This window comes from Phalaenopsis equestris, unplaced genomic scaffold, assembly GCF_001263595.1.
Source record: "Phalaenopsis equestris unplaced genomic scaffold, ASM126359v1 Scaffold000088, whole genome shotgun sequence".
Lineage (NCBI taxonomy): Eukaryota > Viridiplantae > Streptophyta > Magnoliopsida > Asparagales > Orchidaceae > Phalaenopsis > Phalaenopsis equestris.
The window spans coordinates 1,409,710-1,416,293 of NW_018164530.1; positions in this window are offsets into that span (position 1 = coordinate 1,409,710).

Sequence of the window (6,584 nt, forward strand, 5' to 3'; positions counted from 1 at the left end):
CTTTTTCTGTTGAGAATATCCTTCATAAACTTTACATAGCTTAGCATTTGTTCTAAGGCTTCAGCAAATGGAATATTGATTGTAAGCTTCTTAAATATTTCCAAAAATTTTGAAAATTGTTTATCCAATTTCTGTTGTCAAAGTCTCTGAGGAAATGGAGATGGTGGTTTTTCTAAATCAAATTTTTGGTGGAGAAATATGTCTTTTAGAATCTTTCGGAGCGTCCTCTTTTGATTCTTCAATTTCTTCTCTCTCTACTTCAATGTCTTTTTGAACCCTACCTTCTAACCCTCTTCCGCTTCTAAGTTGTGCGGATTTAACTTGCTCTTTATTTTGGACTTTTGGATTTGATTTAGTATTACTAAAAAGTGTTCATTAGGATCTATTACTTAATGAACTTGCGATTTACGCAAGTTGATTCTCAATATTTCTAATTGTAGCTCATTGACTTTGTAATTGATTTCTCATTTGTAACACCACTTCTTCTATAGACAACTTCTTCTCCTTAAATTGTGTATTACTATTGAGACTTAGAGGATAAGTAGATCTATAATTATTATTCTCTTGGTTGCTCCAGTTTCCCAATAGATTTACTTGGTTGTTCCCCAATTGCTGATTATTACTACCTAAATTGTAATTCCAGTTAAAGTTGGGATGGTTCTTCCAACCTAAGTTATAATAATTGGAATATGGGTTATTTTGCTTATTATTTATGGCATTCAAAGTCTCTAATGATGTTGAGAATCTACACTTTGGCCTAATGAATTCTCTTCAATGATAGAAATTTGTTGAGAAAAATTCATTCCAAATTGGTCTAACTTCATTGAAATTGCAGCAACTTGATTTGCTAATATAGTAAATGCATCTGTTTCATGAATATTGGCTACTTTTTTGGGATACACTCTCTCAGAAGGCCATTGAAAATTATTGGTAGTTATCTCTTCAATTAAAGCATGGGCGCATGAAATGGTTTTGACATCAATGAACCATCACCAGCGACATCGATAATAGATCTAAAAGAACAAATTAATCCATAACAAAAGGTTTAAATTATTAACCGATCTGATAACCAATCTTGTATAGCATGGTGTCGACACTTTCTTAAGAGTTCTTTAAATCGTTGTCATGCTTCATAAATAGATTCCCCTTCAACATGATTAAAAGATGTAATAACATTTCTAAGCTTTGTAGTTTTTTATGGTGGAAAATATTTAGCAAGGAATTTTTGTGCTAAATAACCCCAAGTTCTGATAGATTTAGGTGCTAACTAATTCAAACTCACTTTAGCTTTATCCCTCAGTGAGAAAGGAAATAACCTAAGTTTTATGGCATCATCTGAAACACCATCGTATTTAAATGTAGTACATAATTCTAGAAAATTGATAAGATATAAATTTGGATCTTCAGTTGGTGATTCACCAAACTGATTATTTGATACCATTTGGATAATAACAGGTTTAAGCTCAAATGAATTAGCCACTACATTAGATTTTTGAATACTACAATGAAGTTCATCCATAGTAGGGTTGGTATAATCTCTTAAAGGTCTAGACTCTTGATGAATTTCAATATTTTAATTATTTTGGTTTGTCATTTCTGTAATTTTTTTGTATTTTTCAAGATTTTTAATTTTTTTTTGGTTTTTCTGATTTTTCTAATAGTTCTTTCTAATTCAGAATCATAGGACACTACTCCTTCAGAACCTGAACTACGCATACACTAACATAAAATAAAAATAAAATAAAATAAAACATACAAAATGAGATACAATATTTAAAATTTAAATAAGACTTTCTAAGAAAATAGAAATTTACTTAGTTTTCTTCCCCGGCAAAGACGCCAAAAACTTGATCATTGGATACTTAATGCTTATGCACAATATAGCAATAGTTCTGATGATATTTTTCACTTATATTTCCTTATTTTGCAACAAAACCAAAAACTTCATTCTGAAGAAAAATAAAAATTTAATTTTTTAATTTATATATATTTATATTGGGTTATTACATAAGTATATGTGTTGTTATCAAGTAATATAGGACTTTTTGATTAAGACCTGAATATCAAACTCATAGGGAAGATTATGCAATATGCACTTTTTAGAAAGTTTTTCTATTTTTTAAAAAGATAATTACTTAAACTAAAAAATAATTTTTGTATGAATTTAAAATTAAAATATTTTTGGTATTTTTGATATTTTAACGAAACAGTAAAAAGATAACTAAAATTCCTGTAGAAGAAAACTGTTTAATATGAAAATATCTTTCTTCTTATCATGAATCAGTAATAAGTATAGGAATTCTGTTGTGGAATTATGCAAATTGTGTTGTGCCAAATAGGAGCAATAATATTCTTTACTCTTACAAGAGATGCTATAAAGAACATTGGCTAATTTAAAGTGAATAGTTCTGAAGACCGGCTAGGCAGGGAAGATACTAGATCTCACTCTAGAGTTCCCTCGATTCCCTCCACCTGGGTGCTAACATTCTCGTATCAGAACCTAAAATAATAAACCAAGTTGGGGGCTTTAACCTGTCATTTTAAAGTCCTCTAACTCTACACCCATCAATTTATATTTCCCTATTTATTTGCACTCATCATATGATATACATTCTCATTCATACAACCTCATGTGATTCTTTTCGATTGTTCACTGAGACAATACCAGCCCGGTTCTTACATCTTCTCACAATAAATTTTAACATCTAGATTGGTCAAATCAAGAAGTAAATGAAGTGCATGGATTTAAATCATCACAACTTCTTCCAACATTAAAGAAACTAAAAGTAGTCTAAAATAAAAGATAAAACTTATCTCAAATCTTCCACCAAACTCTTGAAGTTCTGTTGAATCTCTTCTCTTTTACAACACTCTCAATATAAAACTAAAACAAAAGGATAAAGTAAATATTTGGTGTGGTGCATGAAAATCTCTTCAAACTAACTCCCCAATTTCTTTAAGAGCTTTCAAAACTTTCTCTTTTCAAGCACACACACTTTCAAAATTTCAATCTTCCTTCTTTTATAATTTTCCAATAGATGTCTTGACATCTCTTCAAAATATGTCTTGATTCGATGTATTTCCCCAAGTAATGTCTCCTTTCACAAGTATTTTCGTCCCTGGTAATTGTAACCACCTGTTTATGTCAAAAGGTGCCTTAAATCCCTCTTCAAAATTTGTAAAACCAAATTTGGCGCTTAAGCGCGGGGTCTCGACGCTTAGGCGCGACCTTATCTGTTTAACTGGGGCTTAAGCGCCAGATCTGGCGCTTAGGCGCCAAAACTCTTTTGCACAATTTTTCACATTTGTACTCCAAATTTGATCATTTTTCACTCTTTTAGACATTTTTTTCCATTTTTACTTGTATTTGCAAGAAAAACACAAAAATACCTTCCATTAAAGCGCAATATCTAAAAAATAGGTATAAAAATGTGTATGAAAATACTATATATTTTAAGTGTATCATTCGACACTGCCAGACACCTCAGGTTTGAGTCAACACGCGGTTCATGTTCCACTCCTCCGTCCGGCTCCATCATGATCGTCCGCTCGATACATACGAAAATGGATGGCATCCGTTCATCTTCCCCGAATCCTTGGCCCGAGAACTATCCAACTTCAAAACTTAATATCTCTCTCGATACTTAACAAATTAAGTGTGGTTTGTTCCTATAGACTCGTCTAGACTAAGAGAACATATCCATACGGTTGATCAAGCTTTTAATCGTGTCGATGAGCATGGAGAATTAAATGAAGCTCGATTTAAGGGAAGAGTTCAATACCTTTGCCCAAGAGGTGTGGCCCTGATTGGGTGCTTCAAAAAGCTTGCCTTGAGTCCAAAGAGATCCTCGATGAAGCCTCAAGCCTTGGTGAAATGCCTAAGTATGAATTTGACCAAGTCCGATTTAAGGGCTCGATCAAATTCCACCTTAGGGTGGTCTGGTGATGGGGCTTTTGAGGGGGATACTCTTCTCTCACTTATAGGATGGTGTGCGTGCAAGAATTTGGCTTTGGTGGAGTTTTAAGAGGTGTCCTGTTTAGTGCTTGATTTTGAACTCTAAAATTGAGCTCAGGCAGTTGGTTTGAGGGCTTGAGGATGGTTGGATTGAACTTAGTGGGCCTTGAAGAAGCCCAGGGATCAAAGTGGCAGAGTCTCCCTAAGGAATTTCAAGCTCTCCCCCCTTGGCCTTGGAGGCTGAGTATAAATAGAGGAGGCCATGGTGGCCCTCAAAAGCAATTGGTGGGTGGAAAGGCTTGCTTAGGTGGAGTGAAGCAGAGTGCAAGGGTCCAATTGAAATGAGGCAGCTTGGATTGGTTTAATTTTGAGTTTTGACCATATGAGCTCCCTTGGCCATTGCGTTTTCCGGTAGCCAAGGGGGCTGGGGTCAGGTCACCATTTGGTCAGGGGGATCAGAGCTTAGGTTTGGTGCAATCAATTGGGGTTGGCCATGTGTAAAGGTGTTGTATTAAAGAGGAATGGGGGAAGGGCCATTTTGGGTCAATTTGGGTCAAGACATGGTTTGGGGCTGGGTTCACCCACCACGAAAGGTTTGGGGGCTGAGGAGAATCAGGTGGTTCAGTTGTAGTGGTGTGGATAGGTCCCCATCCAAGGGATTTGGCTAAGCATGGGTTTAAGTGTGTCACTAAAAAAGTTAAAAACCTTTTTAAAGAGGCTTAAAAGTGGCTTGTCCTCTTGCCATTAATAGCTTGATGAGGTGGCAAGGCTCTCATGGCTCACCTATGGCTTTGGAGTGGCTTCATCGCTTGCATGTGGCTTGACTCTCTTGCATGAGGAAGGATTTTGGAATTATGGGTTATCTTTGGTGAATTTCGGCATGATGCTTGATCTTGATTTGGAATAATTTTGAATAATTTTATCATAGATTTAAAACTTAGGGAATGATTTTTATTGAATGGATGATGAGGGGAAATTGTCATGTGGGCTTTTAATTGAATTTGGGCTTTTAGAATTAAATATGGTGGGCTTTGGCTTAAAAAATTAGGGGTGAATTTGGGCTAAAATTTGGATCAATTGAATGTTTAATTTGATGTAGGAATATGTCATGAAGGATTTGGAAGAATTTCAAGTGATTTTGAATTGAATTGAAATGTCATTTTAGTGGATTTAAACATATGATCAAGATTGGGGCTTTTTGATTTAGGTAAAATTGGGCTTGAATTTTGTTTAGATTGGGATTAGGGGTACTAAAATTTGGTTTGGAAATAAATTGGGCAAGATTGGGGTCAATTGGGCCAAGATTGAGGCTAATTTGGGGAAACTGAGCTCTTAAGGACAAATTTGGGGCTTTTGGTCAAATTGGGTCAATGTGATGGTTAAAAACTGAAATTGGGAATATTTGGAAAGATTTTGAAATTTTTGGGAATGTTTGGAAATTTTGAAATTTTTGGGTCATGAGGGTCATTTTGGTAATCTTTGACAATTTTGGGAGGTATTTTGAGAATTTGGTGATTTGGTGAGTTTTGGCCAATTTAGGTAGTGGTTAGTGGTTTGACATGGTTTTTGGAAAAATTTGGGTATTTTGGGATTTTTGGAAAAAATTAGGGTTGTAGGGGTATTTTAGTTTTTTGGTGATTTTGGGCTAGAATGGGTAGCTATGAAGCCATGCCAAACCAATATGAGCCATGTGAAGACTAGGGGTATAGGTTCATTCGGGTATAGGTTCATTCATATTAGTTTTCCAAAAGGAATCATGAGACCAAATCAAGGGGTCTTAGGGTTTGAGGTATGTAAGAAAGTCTACTGTGTGCAAGCCATCTCAGCCATCTCAACCAAAACCAGACTTACTCCTAAGGTCTGACCATCCTATGGGAGACTCCCCTTGAGTTCCCTCATACTGACCCCACCTACTAAGTGCTAGAGGTTATGACCAATATGTGGAACTTCAAGTTGAGCAAAGAAGAGTTTAGAATTTCTAATGGTGAGGGTTCCTTCTAGTCCTCTAGGAATAGTCAACAGGAAAATTCTATGGCTAGACCCTAGACTAATAAAGAGGGGAAAAACTAGACCTCAATCAAAAATTAAGTCAATAGTCATTTCATATGGTATAATATCACTAACAATGTAGTTCACAATGTAGTTCACAATGTTGGCATATGATGGAACAAGCCACTCTTTAACATTAAAAAATTCTTCATCTGGAAAATGTTCATTAATTTCTTTTTCAGAATTGAGTGGTTTTCCAATTCAAACTTGCACAGATGGTCAGCAATTTGATTCTCAGCTCCCTTCCTATCTACTATTTTAAAGTTAAATTCTTGTAAAAAAAGAACCCATCTTATCAATCTTGGTTTTGCATCTTTCTTTCTCATTAAATACTTAATAGCAGAATGATTCGTATACACTATACATTTAGTTCCAATTAAGTATGATCTAAATTTATTAAAAGCATACACTACTGCTAATAACTCTTTCTCAGTTGTGGTATAATTAATTTGAGCTTCATTAAGAATTCTACTATCATAGTAAATAACCTTGAAAATCTTATGAGATTTTTGTCCTAAAATAACTCGAATAGCATAATCACTAGCATCACACATTAATTCAAAAGGTTTTTCCCAATCTG